Source organism: Furipterus horrens, unplaced genomic scaffold (assembly GCF_987537825.1).
Source record: "Furipterus horrens unplaced genomic scaffold, mFurHor1.1.pri manual_scaffold_13, whole genome shotgun sequence".
Lineage (NCBI taxonomy): Eukaryota > Metazoa > Chordata > Mammalia > Chiroptera > Furipteridae > Furipterus > Furipterus horrens.
In genome coordinates, this window is record NW_028327183.1 from 40,347,749 (window position 1) to 40,369,366 (window position 21,618).

General features: G+C 40.9%; 1 long non-coding RNA gene and 1 pseudogene across 2 annotated transcripts; both read left to right on the forward strand.

Annotated features, from left to right (window-relative positions):
- Nucleotides 1-1,106: 1,106 nt before the first annotated feature.
- On the forward strand, nucleotides 1,107-7,235 carry LOC149994677 (uncharacterized). Of its 2 annotated transcripts, none has more exons than XR_016507767.1 (3): nucleotides 1,107-1,193; nucleotides 2,617-2,743; nucleotides 6,755-7,235. It is a non-coding gene; the product is annotated as an uncharacterized LOC149994677 (long non-coding RNA). The 2 variants fall into 2 exon arrangements; XR_016507768.1 differs by lacking the exons at nucleotides 1,107-1,193; nucleotides 2,617-2,743 and adding exons at nucleotides 2,754-3,570; nucleotides 3,928-4,019.
- A 2,046-nt stretch (nucleotides 7,236-9,281) lies between these two features.
- LOC149994678 (cytochrome c oxidase subunit 6C pseudogene) lies at nucleotides 9,282-9,505 on the forward strand (annotated as a pseudogene).
- The last annotated feature ends 12,113 nt before the right edge of the window (nucleotides 9,506-21,618 follow it).

Below are 21,618 nucleotides of genomic sequence, written 5' to 3' on the forward strand. Positions count from 1 at the left end.
CACAGCATCTACAAAATACCCACTTCCTCATGCCCTCACTCATATGGAACGCCATCGGTCTTTTCAATTTGCCAGTCTATTAACTGTATGTTGGTATTTTCTTATTTCTTTAACAAGTATCTCCTTAATTGTATTGAAACTTAATAACTTTGGTGGATGATATATTATTATTTTTTAGTGAATAACCTATGCTCAAGTTCCACTTAAAGGAAGATATCCTGAGGTACAGAGAAAAAAGCCAGAGTTGAAAGAGAATTGTTTTTATTTAGAGGAACATGGAATCAAAACACAGCTCTTCCTCTAACTGAATTTGAGCAAGGAATTTTACTTTGAGCTTCTGTTACCTCATCTGTTAAATAGAGATAACTACATTGCATGAATAAATGTTAATGATAAAGGACCCATAGAAGATACTAAAAATACCTATTTTTGTTGTCACCTTGAGACTATGGGCATGAATTCACGGCATGCAGCTTTGATATTGAGAGATTGGAGTAGTCACTGCCTGTAGTGACTTCCTGCAGGAAAGCATTACTGAGGATCTTGATTTTATTGAAATACATAGAAGTTAGTTGCAAACAGAGCCCAGAGGATTCTGGAGCTGTAGCTCCGGCTGGGGAAGGACTCCGCATGGGAAGTGCATTTTGCAATGGGAAAGGCTGCCTGCTCTTTTTTGCCTGCATGTCCGCTGAGTCCAGATACTTGAACCATGAAAGATTATTCAGGTTTGGATGGAGCAGTCCCTTCTCAGCTCTAGAAGGTGGACATGGATGGAAGAGCATCTGCTCAGAGCAGGACTAAAAAATTTGGCCTCAACTACAGATCAGCGTCATCAGAAATCGGGGTGGGCCAGAGACCCTTCAGCTGGAGAGCCTAATCTGGCTTCATGCGGGAGGCCTCTGCTCTGCATCTACACTTGACAGGTGGTTTCCATGGTATAGGAAAGGTCTGATTTACCCAAAACTCCCTCTTGTCTCTCCTGATTTGTATGCAGGGCATTATGGAGATGGAAGTAGAAAGAAGGCAAAACACAATCATTTTAACTTAAGTCATTTGGGTATTTCTGAGACACATTTGGTCTCAAAGCCTCTTGTTTCTTCCCCAGCCCTGGCTTCTCTGGACTCTGTGTTGTTCTAGTGGAGGAAGCCCAAAAAAGACTGAAAAATTCTTGCAGTTCTAAAACCATGGCCCATGTAAGTGCACGTTTCTTCTTCTAGAAATACTATGGTTTTGAATTCACGAGATCATTTTTATTATCCTGAGACTTTCTACCTAAGACAAATCTATTGCTGAATCTGCTCCTCATTTGCTCCAATCACAGTGAACGATGGTGCCACGCAACCTAGTGTCCTCATTTGCTTCTCTTCACTACCTCTCTCTCTTTTTTTTTTATTTTGAGAGTACGTTTATTAAAGCTAGGGGCAGTGAAACAAATGAAGGACTTAGGGTAGAAGAAGCAACAGGACAGCCTAGGCGGTGCTCTGCTTTGGCTCCCTAGAAACATTGTAGGTAAGAAATGAGCCAACATGGGGCTGCTGCTGGCTCACTGAAAGGTCAGGAAAAGGAGGGTCTTGGAGACAGGTTTAAGGGGTAGACCTGGGATGAGCTGCCACTGCCCATTGCTCCCCTGGTTGCAAGTCTTGTGGGATCCCTTAGCGTTTAGGAGAGAAAAGTAAAGATGCACGCCTAAGAGGGAAGAAAGGCACGGGCATGCTCTAGAGAGAGCCTTCCTCCTCTCTTCTCTCTTGCCTGGGTTTACCTATTCATCATGTCTCCATGTGACTAGTCTCTCTCAGGAGCACTGATGGAGCAGTGATAGATGAAGTCTCATGAGGGGCTTCAGGAGGCTGTGCTGGTCTCCCGTGGCATCAGTGTCATTGTGGATCATCCTGCATCAGCATCCTCTAGCTCAGGTTCAAGGCAGGTGATCCTGAGGGATGGCTGTAGTAGCCAAAAGGAAAATCCTCTGGGTTCCTAATGGGGGATGAAAACAGACTCGGGATTGAAGAAGACCTAAATCCCTAAATATGAAGAAAGGATTAGTCTGATATATCCATAAGATCAATGATTAGCCAGCCAATAAACAATTTAACTAAAGACTTTGTCATTTGTTACAGCAAGGAAAAATGCTTGTGGCATTATCTTGCATAGTAATGAGCCTGAGTTTCAGTGAAATCAGATGTCAGTCAAGTCCTGTTTTCTAAGATAGAGATTTTAGATTACTTTTGGGGAGAAACAATTCATTATTTCTTTTTTTCATTCCCTGGAGAGAAAAGAGAATGAAACTCATGTTTATTCAGAACTTAAAATGCAAGCACATGATAGGCAATGTGCTTATTTATTTACATGATTTTATTTCACTGGGAAACTTTGATTTTATTCATTCCTTGACCCTTGGATAATTATGTTATCTCATTATATACAGGATATTTTGTTTGTGCTGATAGTATTTTTAGAAAGCATATAGGTACTCTACTTTAGAAATACAAATTTCCTTATTTTTCCCTACATGACATAGGCTTGAATGCTAGTTTACTTGCTTTTATGTTGTTTCTTCCCTGCAAAGCAGTTTTTTATCCTGAAAATACATTCAAAACAATGGTTCTCTCATTTCAGATGTCCTTGGCATTCCGCGATGTGGCCATAGACCTCTCCCAGGCAGAGTGGGAGTGCCTGGACCCTGTTCAGAGGGCCTTGTACAGGGACGTGATGTTGGAGAACTACAGCAACTTGGTCTTGCTGGGTAAGCAAAAGTGTGCAAATAATTTACAATCTGTTTTCCGGAATACCAGCTTTCTCTGTTGTTGAATTTCAGAGCTGTGTTTTAAGAAACCAACTGACTTTCTGCCCCCCTTTTTCAAAAGAAATGGTTTGAGCATTACTGGGTTGGAAATGGGCACTTGAGTTAAGCACCTTCATCTTTCCCATTCTTCAGTGACCTTCACTCCTCCCTCTAGCCCTTCTTGCAACTGCCTATTTTCTAAATGATTTCCAAACTGGTTCCTATAACATTTTCAGAGAAGCCAGCTTTCATATAATGTGTATGGTTCCATAGTTGCTCTGTGTTAATGTCTAGCCCACCAGCAAAGATAGTCTCTAGGTTCTGTTTTTCTTTAATCATCAAAAGAACTTCTACAGTTTATAGAGTGGTGGGTTGGGTTAACAATATTCATTTAAAATTCAAGCAAATACATCCCTAGAAGAGGGATCTCTAACCTGCTTTGTGGTTGAAAGTTATAATCTGTGAATTTTGCATTTCCCTCTAAAAGAAAGAATATCTGAGGAAGAACCTGGAATCATTTTAGGAAACTTAGTATTTTTATTTTAACAAAATACCAACAAGGATAGGCCAGGCCTCTGGTGATACAGAGAAACTGATTCTTCAAGAAGGGCAGGTGATGCAGCTGCTGGTCAAGATGGCGGCATAGGTAAATGAGGTACTCACATCCTCCTACAACCACATCAGAATTAAAACTAAACTACAGAACAACCATCATTCAGAACCATCTGAAACTAGCTGAACAGAAGTCCTACAACTAAGGATATAAAGAAGAAGCCACATCATGACTGGTAAGAGGGCGGAGATGCAAACGGGGCTGGTCCCACACCCGCATGTGTCAGATAAAACTCAGGAGGGGTATTCTGGCTACAGAGGTCTCCCTGAGGAGTAAGGGTTTCCAGCCCCACACCAGGCCCCCTAAGTCAGGATGCTAGTGACAGGAAAAGAAGTCCCCATAACTTCTGCCTATAAAAACCAGCAGAGATTGTGGCTGAGTGAAACAGAGGGCTTCTTTAGTGCTAGATATTCCTCTTAAAGGGCCTGCACACAGACTTACTTGTACTCACTTGCTCTGAGCTCCAGTGCTGGGGTAGCAGCTTAAAAGGCACCAGAGACATACAGGGAGGAACTGAATTCTCTGTCATCAGGGCAAGAACTGGAGGAGCAGCTTTCTCTCAAAAAGAAGTGCTGGCAGTGGCCATTGTTCCTTTTCTGAGCTCTCTCCCAACACAGCTGGCCGGTAGGTACCATATCTGAATCTCTGTCAACCTGGCTATCACTGTTCACCACACCCTGGGGTTCTCTGAGACACTGCCACACCCAACTTTTGGGCCTATGCATGCTGCAGACTTTTCTGTAATCTCTCAAACAAGCAGCATCTGGCCTCAGTGTGCCCCCTATCTTTCGTTAAGTGGACCCAGACCTGGCACTAGTGGCAGCCTGCCTTGGTTCACATCTTGGCCTCTCCTGGGAAGCTCCAATCTAGCACAAGTATCAGTCATCTACAGATAGCTTTGTAGCTCATGTTAGGTGGCCCTGGGCAGAACACATGTGGCAGCTAACCTCCCAGAAATCCCCAGAGCCAGCGCATCTTGTGGATAGCTTCAGACCATTTTGAAGCACCACCCAACCACCTCCACAAGTGACACACTCAAGGGATGGACTAAGCAGGCACCAGAGCCCCACTGAAGTAAGTCCTGTTCTTTGGGGTGGGCCCCTGTACAGCTTATCCTCCCCAGTGGTTGCAGCCAGTCATTGCAGCTGATCGGACAGGGGGAAGTCCCTCCCATGGATATGCCAACAGCAACCAAGGCTGAACTACAACAGGGGTGTACACAGCTTACATGGGACATGCACCTGGAGTGCCCAGCTAGGGTGAATGGGGCAGCTGTGCCACTGGACACAACAAGACACTTACCACATAAAGCCACTCTATCAAGCCCTGGAGACATGGTAGCTCTACCTACTACACTTAAACAAACACAGGGAGACTGGCAGTATGAGGAGATTAAGAAGCATGTCCCAAATGAAATTCCAGAACAAAACTCCAGAAAAAGAACTAAACAAATGGAGATGAGCAATCTACCAGATACAAAGTTCAAAACACTGATTATAAGGCTGCTCAATGAACTTAGGAGAAGAGTAGAGGAACTTAGTGAGAACTTCAGTAAGTAAATAGGGAATATAAAAATGGAGATAGAAAACATTAAAAAGAAACAGTCAGAAATGAAGAGTACAGTAACAAATGAAAAACGAATTATAGGGAATCAACGGTAGAGTAGATGAAGCAGAGGATCAAATCAGTGATTTGGAAGACAGAGAAGCAGAAAACACCAATCAGAACAGAGAAAACAAAACAAAACAAAACAATGAGGATAGTTTAAGAAACCTCTGGGACAACTTCAAGCAAACCAATGTTCTCATTGAGAGCATTCCACAAGGAGGAGAGACATTAGCAAGGAATTGAAAATCTATGTTAAAAAAAGGAAAAGAAAACTTCCCTAATCTGGTTAAGGAAATAGACTACAAGTCCAGGAAGAGAGGAGTCCCAAACAAGATGAATGCAAAGAGGCCCACACCAAGACACATCATAATTAAAATGCCAGAGGTTAAAGACACAGAGAATCTTAAAAACAGCAAGAGAAAAGCAATTAGTCACCTACAAGAGCACTCCCATGAGAATCAGCTGATTTCTCAAGAGAAACTTTGCAGGCCAGAATAGATTGGCAAGAAATATTTAAAGTGATGAAAAGCAAGGGCCTATAACCAAGATTATTCTACCCAGCAAAGCTATCATTTAGAATCAAAGGACATAAAGAACTTCCCAGACAAGAAAAATCTAAAGGAGTTCATCACCAAGAAACTAGTATTACATGAAATGTTAAAGCATCTCCTTTAAAAAGAAGAAGAAAAATATTAAACATATGAATAGTAAAATGGAAATAAATACATATATAATCAACAACTGAACCTTTTAAAAAAATAAATGAATGAACAAATAGAACAGAAGCAGACTGGTAGATACAGAGAACATTATGACGGTTGCCAGATGGGAGGGGGATTAGGAGATGGTGAAAAAGGTGAAGGGATTAAGAAGTACTAATTGGTAGTTACAGAATAGGGATGTAAAGAACAGCGTAGTCAATAATATTGTAATAACTGTAGGGTGTCAGATGGGTACAAGATTTATCAGATGATCATGTAGTAAGTTATATAATACCACTGGGTTGTACACTTGGAACTAATTTAATATTGTATGTCAACTAATTGAAAAATCATAAAGTAAAAAACAAAAAACAAAAATAGTACGATAATACTGGATATCCTTTTAAGCCTTTACATATAGTCATTTAATCTTCATAACAGCCCTAAGAAGTAGGTAATTTTAATGCCATTTTCACCTGGAGGGAATAACTTCTCCAAGTCACACAGCTGGTAGGTGGCAGAGGATTTGAACCTAAGCTGTAGAACTCCCGTCTGTGTTCTCAACCCTTCTGTATATGCCTTTAAAGCAGAGCAGACCACCCCGGCCACTTCAAGTGGTCTGAGCATTGTCCCATATGCCAAAAGGTTACAGGTTCGAATACCAGTCAGGGCACATAACCTAAATTGTGGGTCCGAGCCCCTGTACAGGTGCATACGGGAGGCAACCAGTTGATGTCTCTCTCTCACATCGACGTTGCTCTCTCTCTTCCTTTCTCTTGCTCTAAAGTCGATAAACATATTCTTGGGTGAGAATTAAACAATTTTTTTTTAAAAAGCAGAGTAGACCTTTTCCCTTCTCTATCTGGCCTCTTTAGTCCTGTGATCATGTGTCCACTTAAATGTCAATATTCTTCAATGGCTTTTTCATTTTATCAAGTACCACTTTGACCTACAGTTTCGTATAAATATAATCAAGTCTGAATTAAGTCACTGTGAGCTTACTTATGAGTGTTTGTTCTAAATCATATGGCATTTCTTTCTTGTGAGCAGGATGTTCCATTTCTAAGCCTGATGTGATTACTTTATTGGAGCAAGAGCAAGAGCCCTGGTTGGCAGTGAGGGAAGGGACAAGGAGCTGGTGCACAGGTGAGTGACGGCAAACCGGGCAGGTAGTTGCCATCGCGTTACAGCACCCCGGATGAGGGAGAGGCGCACCTCTGAGATGTTTGGAAAGCTCCCTTCAAAGGCCCAATGTCTGTGGAGAAAAGGTCTGAGTCTGGGAAAACATTAAGATCCTCTTAACATGAGCTACCAAAGGAAAGTTACCTTTACCCCCAGTTGCATGCTCCTTGTTTTTGTTCTCTACTGTTTGCCTCCCTCCATTTCAAAGAGGGACTGCTTTCTTTTTTCCCCATTGACAACTGTTTTACATGTGTTTCCAAGTCTGCTTTCATAGTTACACTTAAATTCATTCCTCTGTTGCCTAAAATTGTTTTATTCAATGCCTATTTCTTTTTTTAAATTAATTAATTTGTTTGTTTATTTTATTTTTAGAGAGGGGAAAGGAGAAAGAGAGGGAGAGAAACATCACTGTGTGGTTGCCTCTCACTTGCGCCCCCAACTGGGGACCTGACGTGCAACCTAGTCATGTGTCCTGACTGGGAATTGAACCAGCGACACTTGGCTCGCCGGCTGATGCTCAATCCTCAATGCCTATTTCTTACTTACTTGAAACCAGGCGCTGTGCTAGAGTCTAGGCACTATTGATGTTGGTTCCTACTGTTGTGCAGGTGTTGCTCTTATAGTAGGAGAGACAGGTAGTAAAGAGATGAGATACTATCAGGTAGTTGTGTGTTGTGAAGGAAATTAAGTAGGGTAGGGAGACAGAATATTGGAGGGTTGGCAGAGCTAATTTAGATAATATCAACAAAGGCCAATCTGAGGTGATAACCTTTGGATGGAGATAGGAAGTAATGTCTCAAGCCCTGTGACTGCTGAGGAAGAGTAATTTAAGCAGAGTAAACAGTAACTTCAAAGGTTCTGAGGTCAAGTGTCATCTGTGTTTATTCCCAAACTAGATGATGCCTACTGATTTAAACATTCTTGTACAATTATTGTGTGCTCCTGTGTTTTCATTTCTCTTGAGAATAATTGCTGAGTCATGGGACAGATATGTTTTCTTAATCACATGTATTGAGATATAATTTACGTAACATAAAATGCAGCCATTTTAAGTCTCACATTCTGTAACTTCTTAAAACAGTTTCATTGATGTATAATTGTCATCAATAAACTGACCATATTTAAAGTGTACAATTTGATAAGTTGACAGATGTATGTTGTGGAACTGTTGTACAATAAAAATATTAAATGTTTCCTTCACCTGCCAAAGTAATCCTTTTCTCATGCCGCTCTCTACCCTCTCCCCAGACAACCACTGATGTGCTTTCTGTCACTATGCATTTTCTAGGATTTTGTATAAATGGAATCAATGTTTTATTTAGCTTGATTTACTCAGCATAATTATTTTAAGATTCATCCTTGTTGTTGCACATATCAGGAGTTCATTCTTTTTTATTACTGAGTAGTATTCTATTGTATGGCTATGCCGCAATTTGTTTATCCATTTACTTGTTGATAGACATTGAATTATTTCCAGTTTGGGGATATTACAAATAAAACTGATATAAATATACATGAATATTGGTGCCTTCTCATTCAATAAACCTTTTCCGACTCCAAAAAATATATATACATGAATATATACAAGTCTTGGCATGGATATGTACTTTTTATGTGTCTTGGGTAAATATCTGGGGAGGAATGGGTGGATCATGTGATAAATATATGCTTACATTTTTAAGAAACTGCCCCAGCCCTTGGCCGGGTAACTCAGCTGGTTAGAGTGTCATCCCAATACACCAAGTTTGCGGGTTTGATCCCTGGTCAGGGCACATACAAGAGTCAACTAATGAATGAATAAGTAAGTGGAACAAAAATCAATGTTTCTCTTTCTTTCTCTCGCTAAAAATCAATAAGTTTAAAAAAAGGAAAAACTGCCACACTGTTTTTGCAAAATGGTTATACCATTTTACCTGCCCAGCAGAAGTATATGAGAATTCCAGTTTTTCTGCATCCTTACCAGCACATGGTATGATTAGCCTTTTTAATGTTAGCCATACTAATAAGTGTGCAGTGGTATCATATTTTGGTTTTAATTTTCATTTTCCTTATGCCTAATGATGTTGAGCAACTTTTCATTGCTTAATCTCTCACTCATATATCTTCTTTGAAGTGTCTATTAGAAACTTTTGCTCACTTTCTAATTGAGTTGTCAGTGTTCTTATTACTGAGTTTTGGGAGTTCCTTGTGTATTCTGGATACAAGTCCTTTATCAAATGTATGATTTGCAAATATTTTCTCCCATTATGTAGTTTGTCTTTTCATTCTGTTAACAATGTCTTTTGAACAGCATTAAGTTGTCATTTGATTAAGCCCAATTTATCACTTTTCCTTATATAGGTTATGCTTTCAGTATCATATTTAATAAATTTGGTCCATGGAGAATACAATTACCATGTCTTCAAGTGCTTTGACAAAACCTTCAATGCATGGCCTTCTGGCCAAGTGTCTGTGATTTCATATTGTTGGCGGCATCCTTGTATCCCTGAGAGTTGCAGCTTCCTGTAGGTTTGGTGTGGCTGAACAAAAAAAGCATATGCAGATTTCTACAGAAATTATTATTCCAAGAAAGATTTTGAGGAAATAAGGAAGTCTGGTATCTTTCAGAGTGCAAAGTGATCTTGGAATGTAAAGGATTTCTTTGGGTTGAATTTCATGGAAATTTGTCACTGACCTGTGTTCCTGAACTATGAAACATGAATATTTGAGATAAGGAATAGTTTCTCTTGATAAATAATTAAGAAATACTGTGGGGTGGGGTTGGGGGTGGGGGATCCTTGCCAAACCCAAGGTTACAAAGGTTTTCTATGTTTGCTTCTAGAATTCTTATAGCTTTAGGTTTTTGCTTTCTATGCCAATTATATACAAACTTTCAGAAACTTGAAGGGGGAATATTTTCCAACTCATTCTGATCTCAAAACCAGACAAAGACATTGGAAGAAAGAGACCTACAAATCAATATCCTTCATATACACAGATGCAAAAATTCTAAACGAAATTTTAGCCAGTTGAATCCAGCAATTTGTAACAAGCATGTAGATTGCTGGCAGTCCCTGATGTTCCTTGGGTTGTCACTGCATCAGTCCAGTCTCTGCCTCGATCTTCACATCACCTCCTCTTGTGTGTCTGGTGTTTAGTCCCCTTCTGCCTCTCTCTTACAGGTACACCTGTCATTGGGTTTAGGGCTTACCCTAAATCCAGAATGACCTTATCTTAAAATCCTTAACTGATTATATCTGCATACTCTTTTTTTTTTTTTTTTTAGCCAGACACAGAAAAGAAGGGACTCTCTGGTGAAAGAAAGTCTAGCCAGACTGGGACTGACTAGTTGTCTGGGCCCCAGGAGGGAGCTCACCTCTAAGCACACTGAGTTCTCCTCTTTCTCCCTGCTTGCACTCATTTGACCCTTTAACAAGAGTCATGGTCATTATGGCTTCAAGTGTTGAATGCTCCCTTTATGTGCTTAGCTGGATTTCATCTTCTGCTCAATTCTAGGGGGTGAATTCTGGGTTAGTCCCATTTTATAGCTGTAGCAATTGAGGGTCAGAGAGGTGAACTCACTCAAGATCACATTGGGTCGAGCTGACTTTCAAAAGTTATTGTTTTTTTTTTTAAGTGCTTTTTTAAAAAAATGATTCTAGAGAGAAGGGAAAGGAGGGAGAAAGGGAGAGAAACATCAATACGAGAAACATCAATCAGCTGACTCTTGCACATGTGCCCCCAACAGGGATTCAATCGCAGCCCAGGAATGAGCTCTGACCAGGAATCAAACCCGTGACTTTTCTATTTGCAAGACAGTGCCCAACCAACTGAGCCACACTAGCCAAAGCAAATTTATTGTTTCTATGAGTATTAAAGTCCCCAATTATCATAGTATTACTGTTAATTTCTGCCTTTATGTCCATTAACATTTGCATTATATATTTAGGTGCTCCTATGTTGGGTGCATAGATATTTGCAACTGCTATATCTTCTTCCTGGATTGACCCTTTAAAAATCATGTAATGTCTTCCTCTGATTACCCGAGAAAGGGGTTGGGAGTTGGGTGAAAAGGTAAAAGGGAATATAGTCAACAAAATTGGGATAGTTTACATGGTAACAGATAATTAACTAGAATTAGTGGGATGATCACATTGTAAGGTATAAAAATGCTGAATCACTCCATCACACACCTGAAATAATATAACCAATATAAAATTGTATACCAACCATGCTTAAATTTTTAAAAACTAAAGAAGAATACTACACTTATTTGATGCCACATCCCTGCTCTTTGCCTTTGCTTCATCTTTTCTTTCACAGGCTCAGGTGTATGCCCTGTAGGCAAGTTCCACTTATTATTTGTTGCTATTCTTTCCTACCCTGTGCCTGAACCATTGAATTGCGACAAAGTGGGTGCTCAGTTTATGACATACATGCTTAAGCTTATCTCCTTGACTGCATCAGACCTTCCTGGAAACACTTAACTTTGCAGGATTTTGCTGAGTGTGGGAGACCGGTATGTATGGTACAGAGGGCTGTAGCCACTGTGTGGAGCCAGGACCAGAATATGGGCCTATAAGCCTTAACCGGCTGGCAAAGGCACCCACATACCATACTGCTGGTCCCACACTCGGGGGGTTTAGAAGTAGAATAGGAATGCAATCTACGCTTTGAAGCGGATGAAGCCTGCTTGCTCTGTGTAGCTCCAAAATCTTATCAGTAGGATTCGAAAACAAAATGTTTAAGTAAAAAGAGGCATCTGGACTTCTATGATGTGCCTTGGCGCCTCACAGTCTTGCTGCCTGTCTCGCTATGCTGATTTATGCTTCCCTTGGTTGTTACCCCCAACCATTTGGTGGAGGTCTGCATGCTTACCCCATGCATTTCTGCACATGGCAAACTCAGTAAAAACCCTGACTGAGAAAGGAGTGGTCAGTGATCTCCTATGAGAGACACTCACCCTTCTCTCTCCTCAGACAACTCGTTTCTGAGTCAGTTCTTTCATCCGCGCCGAGGGAGCTGCAGGATGGAGAACCTCTCAGCTGAGCACACAGCACTTGCTAGACGTGTCCTTGATGTTTTATGTGTGATATTTCATTTCATCATCACAGCAACCCTAGGGGATGGGTACTACTTTTTAAATTATTTTATTTATTTATTTTTTAAAGGTAGGGGAAGGGAGAGAGAAACAGAGGGAGAGAAACATCGATCAGTTGCCTCTTGCAAGCATCCAACTGGGGACCTGGCCTGCAGCCCAAGCACGTGCTCTGACAAGGAGTTGAACTGTGTGACCTTTCAGTTCGCAGGCCAGCACTCAACCCACCGAGCCACGCCAGCCAGGGCAGGAATGGGTGCTATTGTCAACCTGCTTTATAGATGAAGAAACTGAGATGCAGAGAAATGCCTTGCTCAATAATGTTATACTTTGCACACTTAGTAAATGTCAGAGCCAGGGGGTGAGCCCCCGGTTCACACTTGACCACATGATACTGTGTCTTGGAAGGCATGAGGGAAGCATGAGAATGTGTGACTTTTTCCAAGAAGTCCACCGTTAGTAGGTAGGCTGGATAATAGCCCCCAAAGATGTCCTCGTTCTAATCCCCAGAATCGGTAGGAGGACATTGCAGATGTGAAGATGTACAGATGTTAAGGATCTGGAGACAGGGAGATTGATCTGATTACCCTGGTGACCCAGTGTAATCACAAAGGTCCTCATAAGAGGGAGGCAGGAGTATGTGAGGGCGGAAGCAGAGTACACAGAGGAAGAAGATGCTATGCATCGTGCTGATTTGCCTCTCCTGTAACACAGTGAGGAGTTTCACAAAAACAGAAGAAATGTTTGGCTGCTGGGTAGACAAAAAATGTGAAATGCCCACCATCCATGTTAAGGGGACTTCGTGTTTCCTACTATTTTAATGTCTCCTGAGAATACATTTATCTACCAATAGTGGAATTAAAATTAAAGAAGGAACAAATTCACTCTCCTGTAGTGGTAAGTGTTACACAAAATTTATCCTTGCATTCATTTAAAATGTTCATTAAACACCTACTATGTGCCAGGTACTTTTCTAACACTAGAGACACAGCAAGAACAAAAGGGATAAAATGCCCTGCACTCATGGATTGTACACGTTCTGGCAGGAGACAGATAAGAGACCAAAGGAGTAGGTATATTACAGTGGATGATGGTGAAGGTAGTGGAGAAGCACATGTCAAGGAGACAGGGTGCTGAGGCAGCATGTGCGAGTTTAAAAACATCATCAGGGACACCCTCACCAAAAAAGCAATTTTTGAGCAGAGGCCTGAGGGATGGAAGAGAGGGAGCCATGGGGATCCTAGGGGAAGAAAATTCCAGAGAGAGTACAGCAAGCAAGGAGGTGGGAAGAATATATGAAGTCAGAGTTCATGGGGAGGGGGATACCTTGCTGGGCCTCATAGGCCATTGAAGGGGGCTTGGAATTACTCTTAGTGAAGTGACTGATGGTAACAGCAGAGAAGGGACATATCTGGTTTGCACTCCAACAGGAAAATAACATCGCAGGGCAGGGGTGGAGGCACACAGTCTCCGATTAGGAGCAACTGCAAAAGCTCCAGGAAGAGGTGATGTGTATCCTGGTCCCGGGTGTTCACCTTCAGGATATTTCACAAATGAAGTCAACAGGATTTGTAGACCGATTAGATATGATGTAAGGAAGCAAGAGGGGGGTCCATCAGAGATGATTCCAAAGATTTTGAGCTGAGCAACAGGACCAATGGAGCTGCTGTTAACTGAGACAGGAAGCCCACAGGATGAGCAGGTTTGGGAGGAAGAGCAGGAGCTTGGCTTTGGATACAAGCGGCTCGAGACTCCACAAGACATCCAAGTGCAGGTGTTGGATAGATAGGTTCAGAAATCAAGGATGGGTCTTGCACTGGAGATGGAGTGGCAATATTTGCCCATCTAGCCACTGGGAGTGCTGTCAGCTCCTTCAAGGTCAGCCTCAGTTGCAGAAAGCTACCACGCTCAAATCTGGACCCTTCCAGGGATGGCTGCATCAGTAACTGATGAAGTCAGGGGTGAGAAGCCCAGGAATTTGATCCATAGAGGACAGCCCTAATGGGCTCTCCATGCTTCAGAGCTCTTTGAGGTCAACCAAGGCCAATGTGGTCCCTGCATCACAATTGAAATTTTCCCTCTGCCCAACCCTGGCTCCTCCCTCTCCCTTCAACAGGTGTCAATCCCTAATAAACATCCTGCATTTCAAACTGCACCTCAGTGTGTATCTGCTTCCAGGGAAGTCAAATTGCAACATGAGTTTCCAGCCTGTAGATGGCGTATAAAGCCTGGAAGTTGCGTTTAATGTATATATAAGACCTCCACTATTTCAGGCCTACTTCTTAGGCACAGATTCATATCTGTGCCTGACATCCTGACCCTGAGAGACAAGAAGAGAATGAAAAAGAGCTGCTATAATCCTAGCTGGTGTGGCTCAGTGGATTGACAGCTGCCCTGAGAACCGAAAGGTTGCTGGTTTGGTTCCCCATCAGAGCACATGCCTGGGTTGCTTGTAAGGTCCCCACTTGGGGATGTATGAGACAACCAATTGATGCATTTCTCGTACATTAATATTTCTCTTCCTCTCTTTCTCCCTCTCTTCTTCTTTTTCTAAAAATAAATAAAAAATCTTTTTTTAAAAATAGATGCTATAAGCACTTCAGAGAGACCACAATAAGGAAGGCCAAAAAATGTTCAACTTTAATAGTATTCAGTTTTCAGAAACATTCGAGTTAGAACCACAGAAGCATGCTGTTTCACGCCCATCAGACTGTCAAAAATTAAAAAGTTTCTCAATATCAAGTTTTAATTTATAGAAAAAAAGCAAATATCCATAAGCCCATACTGATTTAAGTAAGCAAATGGGGAGAAAAATATACTAATAATAAATAATAATTAATAAATATAGACAGAACAACAAATAAAGCCCAGAACAAGTAGAAAAAAGGAAATCATCAAGATCAGAGCATAATTAAATGACATAGAGACTAAACAAACAATTCAAAAAATCAATAAAACCGGAAGCTGGTCTTTGAAAAAATAAACAAAATTGACAAGTCTTTAGCCAGGCTCATCATGAAAAAAAGAGAGAGGACCCAAATAAACAAAATCAGAAATGAAAGAGGAGAAATCACAAGCAATATCACAGAAATACAAAGGATTGTAAGAAATTACTACAGACAACTGTATGGCAAGAAACTTGACAACCTAGATGAAATGGACAAATTTCTAGAAACATATAATCTTCCAAAACTGAATCAAGAAGAAGCAGAAAGGCTGAACAGACTAATAACAAAGAGTGAAAATGAAGCAGTAATTTAAAAACTCCCAGCACACAAAAGCCATGGAACAGATGGTTTCACAGGTGAATTCTACAAAACATTTAAGAAAGAACTAACTCCTATCCTCCTCAGACTATTCCAAAAAATCCAAGAAGAGGGAAGACTACCAAACTCGTTCTATGAAGCCAGTATTACCCTAATTTCAAAACCAGGTCATGACACAACAAAGAAAGAAAACTACAGGCCAATATCACTGATGAATATAGATGCTAAAATCCTCAACAAAATATTGGCAAACTGGATCCAGCGACACATTAAAAAGATCATACACCATAATCAAGTGGGATTCATCCCAGGGATGCAAGGATGGTTTAATATTCACAAATCAATAAGTGTAATACACCACATAAAATGAAAGATAAAAATCACATGATCATATCAATAGATGCTTAAAAAGCATTTGATAAAGTACAACATACATTTATGATGAAAACACTCACCAAAACAGGAATAGAGGGAGCATATCTCAACATAATAAAGGGTATATATGAGAAACCTGAAACCAACATCATATTCAATGGACAAAAACTGAAAGCATTCTCCCTGAGATCAGGAACAAGACAAGGATGTCCACTCTCTCCACTCCTATTCAACATAGTTTTGGAAGTTCTAGCCACAACAATCAGACAAGGAAAACAAATAAAAGGCATCCAAATTGGAAAAGAGGAAGTAAAACTGTCATTATTTGCAAATGACATGATAGTGTACATAGAAAACCCTATAGACTCCAATAAAAAAAACTATGCCACATAAGTGAATTTGGCAAAAAGCAGGGTACAAAGTCAATTTTCAGGAATTGAAGACATTTCTGTACACCAAAATATCAGAGATAGAAACTAGAAAAAAATCCCATTTACTATAGCAACAAAAAAAAATAAAAGTACCAATGAGATAAAAGATCTATACTCAGAAAACTACGTAACACTGAAGAAAGAAATTAAGGAAGATACAAATAGATGGAAGCATACACCATGCTCAGGGATGGGGAGAGTCAACATCATTAAAATGTCCATACTACCCAAAGCAATTTATAGGTTCAATGCAATCCCTACTAAAATACCAGTGACATATTTCACAGACCTAGAACAAATACTTCAAAAATTTATATGGAACCAAAAAAGACTCCAAATAGCCACAGCAATTTTGAGACAGAAGAACACAGCAGGAGGAATCACGATACCAGACATCAAACTATACTACAAGGCCACTGTAATCAAAACAGTCTGGTACTGGCATAAGAAAAGACATAAAGATCAATGGAACAGAATAGAGAGCCCAGAAATAAACTCAGGTCTATATAATCAAGTAATATTTGACAAAGGGGGAAGGAACATAAAATGGAGTGAGAAGAGCCTCTTCAACAAATGGTGCTGGGAGAACTGGACAGGGACATGCAAAAAAATAAAGTAGACCACCAGCTTACACCACACACAAGAATAAACTCAAGATGGAGCAAAGACTTAAAGGTAAGCCATGACACCATAAAAGTCCTAGAGGAAGACATAGGCAGGAAAATTTCAGATATCCCACAAAGCAATGTTTTCACCGATATATCTCTTAAGGCAAGGGAAATAAAGGAAAGAATAAACAAATGGGACTAAAGAGTTTCTGCTCAGCAAAAGAAAACATCAGCAAGATGAAAAGGAAACCAACCATATGGGAAAACATATTTGCCAATGATACCTCAGACAAGGGTTTGATCTCCAAAATATATAAAGAACTTATACATCTCAACACCAAGAAGACAGACAACCAAATTTAAAAAATGGGCAAAGGACCTGAACTAACACTTCACTGAAGAGGACATACAGAGGGTTCATAGGCATATGAAAGAATGCTCAACATCACTAGCCATAAGAGAGATGCAAATAAAAACCACAATGAGATACCACTTTACACCTGTCAGAATGGCCATCATCAACAAATCAACAAACAACAAGTGCTGGCAAGGATGTGGAGAAACGGGAAACCTACTGCACTGTTGGTGGGAATGCAGACTGGTGCAGCCACTATGGAAAACAGTATGGAATTACCTCAAAAAACTAAAAATGGAACTGCCTTTTGAACCAGTAATTTCATTGCTAAGATTATACCTGAAGAATCCTGAAACCCCAGTTCATAGCAGCGCTGTTTACAATAGCCAAGTGCTGGAAACAGCCTAAGTGCCCATCTGTAGATGAGTGGATTAGAAAACTGTGCTATAATTACACAATGGAATACTATACAGCAGAAAGAAAAAAGAATTCTTGCCATTTGGGATAACATGGATGGAACTAGAGGGAATTATGCTTAGTGAAATAAGCCAGGCAACGAAAGACAAATACCATATGATATCACCTAATACAGGAGACTAATGAACAACACAAACAAATGTGCAAAATAGAACCAGAGGCATGTAAACAAGGAACAGACTAATGGTCACCAGGGGAGAAGGGGGAGGGAGAAGAGTGGAGTAAGTCGGGGAAGGGTTTAACAAAGAAACTAGTATAAATAACCCATGGACATGTACAAGGATATGGGGATTGACTGTGGAAGAAGGAGAGCGCTGGGTGGGGGAGAGCAATGGGGGAAAAAGTGGGACAACTGTAATAGAAAAACAATAAATAAATCAAAAATTAAAAAAAAAAAAAGATTACTCTATCCAGCAAAGCTATTCAAAAATGTAGACAGAAAGGGGGACATGAAAAATCACAATGAGACAAATGCCCAGTAATTACTGTTACAGACAAGACCCACCAATAGATGTTAGAATTAGTGGGTGAGAGTTTGAGGAGAAACAAGACTTGTATGGTCTCAGAGTGTTCCACTAAGATACTTATCAATTCCAAGGGGAAATACAGTAACTGCACAGTGGAGAAGTGCAGCTACAACACTATAACCAACTGGCCAAGGTCAGCATCACCGATAATGAGACACATGGACATCATGAAACCCCTGATATGATGCATTTTGTGGTATTCTTGGCAAAAAAAAAAAAAAAAAATGCATAACTTCATGTATTTCAACCATGAAAAAAATCAGACAAATACAAATTAAGGAAAATTATATAAAGCCTCTGGTAAGTGCTCTTCAAAAGTGTTAAGATAATAAAAGACAAGGAAATATAGAGGAACTGTCTAAATAATAAATGTTTATTGCTTTTAGCGGCCTTTTTAAAGAAAATATTGCTGTTGCGCATGGTGACCACCAGATGGCGCTCAAACTCTGAGGATGGAAACCTAGACGCTGCCGGCGTTTATAGAGAGGTCAATTCATTGCCCCGAGTTCGTTTGTAAATGTATCCTAGTCCTAATAAAAATGTCATCAGCGTTTTTTTTTCTAGAGTTAGACAACTTGATTCTAAGGTTCATTGGAAGAACAACAAGCAAAAAAGGAGAAGGAGGAGGAGGAGAAGTGAGGGAGTAGCTCTACCAGATATTAAAAACAACATAAAACAATATTATTGGTGCAAGAATAAACACAAAGATAAGGGAAGAATTAGAAAATCCAGAAATAGAGACAATTGCCTTTGTAAATGTATTGTATTATTGTATAATAGTTTTAATTCAGAGAAGGACTTTAAAGAACTCTTTAATGTAGTAGAATTGGAACAACTAGATAACCAAAAAGAAAAGCTTGAATCCACTCCTCCCACTGGATACTAGATTAAATTCCCAGTGTATCAAAGATCTAAATAAAAAACACAACCTCACAAACAATAAAAGAAAACTCTGGTGAGTCCCCTAATGACGCGCAACAGGGTAGATTTTCCAATTTATCAAAATCCAGAAGCAGTAAAAGAGAATTCTGTTGAATAGCCAAACAAAAATATAAACCTTGTGCTGTTTCAAAAAATAAACCTACTAGACACAAACTAACAACTTCAGATACCGTGGCTAGAGTGGCTTAGTGGATGGAGTGCCAGCCTGCAAACCGAAAGGTCACTGGTTTGATTCCCAGTCAGGGCACATGCCTGGGTTGCGGGCTGGATCCTCCTGGTTGGAGGCATGTGAGAGGCAGCTGATCCATGTTTCTCTCCCACTCTTTCTCCCTCCCTCACCCTCTCTTTAAAAATAAAATATTTTAAAATTTTTTCAGGAGAAAAATATGTACAATTTATTTCACAAAGATTAGTATCCTTAACTTATAAAGAGCATGAAAAAATTGAGGGGAAAAGACCAAGACACCTCTTGAAAGTGGGGAAATATGTGAACAGAGTTCACATAAAAAGAAATGCAAATGGCCCCACATATATAAAGATATACTGAACCTCATTCATAATTTTAAAAATTAAAGCTATACTGCGATCCTTTTTCTCACCTATCTGATTAGCAAAATTCCAATTGCTTGACAATACTCCATTGGCAGCAACACTGTGGAGAAGAAGGGATTCTCACACCTTGCTGGTGAAATGCAAAAAGTAAAACAACCATGAAGGAGAACTGGGCAATATCCAGCAAGTATACCCTTTGATCCAGCAATCCCTCTTCCAGGATTCTATCAGAAAGACCCGCAGATGGTAAATAAAATGCCACATGAGTGTGCCTCTTTGTGGCAGCACTATCTGTATAGGAAAAAAACTGGAAAACTATTGACATGGCCATGAATAATAGGGTTTTGGTTAAATCAACTATGCACATCCATAACAATAGAACACTATATAGCTTGGAAAAGAAATGTGACAGCCCTGGCTGGTGTGGCTCAGTGGATTGAGCACCAACTTGTGACAAAAGGTCGCCCTTTCGATTCCCAGTCAGGGCACATGCCTGGGTTGTGGGCCAGGTCCCCAGTGGGGGCCTGCAAGAGGCAACCAATTAATGTATCTCTCACACATTGATGTTTCTCTCCCTCTCTTTTTCCTTCCCTTCCCCTCTCTCTAAAAGTAAATGAATAAAATCTTTAAAAAAAAATGAAATGTGATATATTAAGATTATACAATATATGCATAAGGTGTGCGTGTGCGTGTGTGTGTGTGCATGTGTAGGGACCTTCAAGATACAGTAAGTTCTCACTTAAACATCAATAGGTCTGTGAATAAACAAAGCAACTTGTAATGAAACCAATTTTACCATGGGCTAATAGAACCAAGAGTTAAGTTCTCAACATGATAACAAGGTGACACTGAACAAAACGATTCAAGGACCTGATACATATGTGTAGTTATGTTGTTTTTTTTTTTAAATAAGACAAGGTGCAAATTGGTGTGCAGAGCTTGCTACCGTTTTTGCAATAAGGAGGCATAGGGCCCTCCCCAGTTGTCTGGGCCCTGGCCCTGGGGAGGTCTGGGCAGATGGATAGGTGCCCAGAGGGGGAAAGCCTGATCCAGGAGGTGGTGGGAGCGTGGGCCCTGGATTGTCGGTTTGTATTTGAAAATGATGCTCACTGGCGAATCATTTACTGTCTTTAGGAACTGACTAGTCCTGGCAGGGGCAATGCCTTGGGAGTCAGCAAGACCCCAGATGTCAAAGCATCAGAATACAGGAGGGAAAGGGCCTGGTTATCACAGCCCCTTCGCCTCCCTGCCACGTTTGACCTCCCCAATTCCTCACCGTCTGTAACTCCTCACTCCTCTGGCTCTCCGCCCTGCCCCTGCCCAGCCCTTCTGCCTGTCCTGGTCTCTATCCCTATCCCCTGGCTAGGGGATCTCCTTCTCATTCTGTTTGTCTCCCTGGGGAGATTTGGCCAGGCCTCTGGCTTCAGCTGCCACCTAGATGCTGATTATTCCCAACTCTCGATTTCTATTTGGACCTTTGCCTTGAGCCCAGGACCCTACAGCCAAGTGCTTATGGGATGTCCTCACCTGAGTGTCTCAACTGGAACCTGCTCAAACCCAAAGGCAAACCCAACATCTCCATAATCCCAACCCTCGCCCCTCCTCCCTCAGTGCCCATATTTCGTGAATGGGCACCGCAGCCGCCCCAGGCCCCAGGCCTGAACAGGGGAGCTGTCCTGGACTTCTCTCTTCCCAAACAATAATCCAGGCCTTTTCAGTCTTCTGTCACCTCTTCTCCACCCCACCTCCACTGCTCTGATGTGAACAGTCTTCATCTCTAATTTGTTCACTGCAGCCGACTCTGGGTCAGCCAGGGTCCAGTGAGGAGACAGAAGCCACACCAGTTACCATCGTGGTATAAAGTTGTTATCTAGGTAACTGAATGGCAGAGGCGGATTTAACGGCGGGTGTACCGTGCACACGTCCTGAGCCCCGACTTCTGAAGGGCCCCGCAAAACCCCAACTTTACACTTTTTCCTAATGACACCAAGTTTGGTTTCATAAGTGCAATTTTAATTACGTACATGTTTACAATAGGCGGTAAAACCTGATAGTATGTTTATATTCGCTTATTTTTATTATTTCATTACTATGCTGCATAGGCCCCGCGCGGCTGCACTAC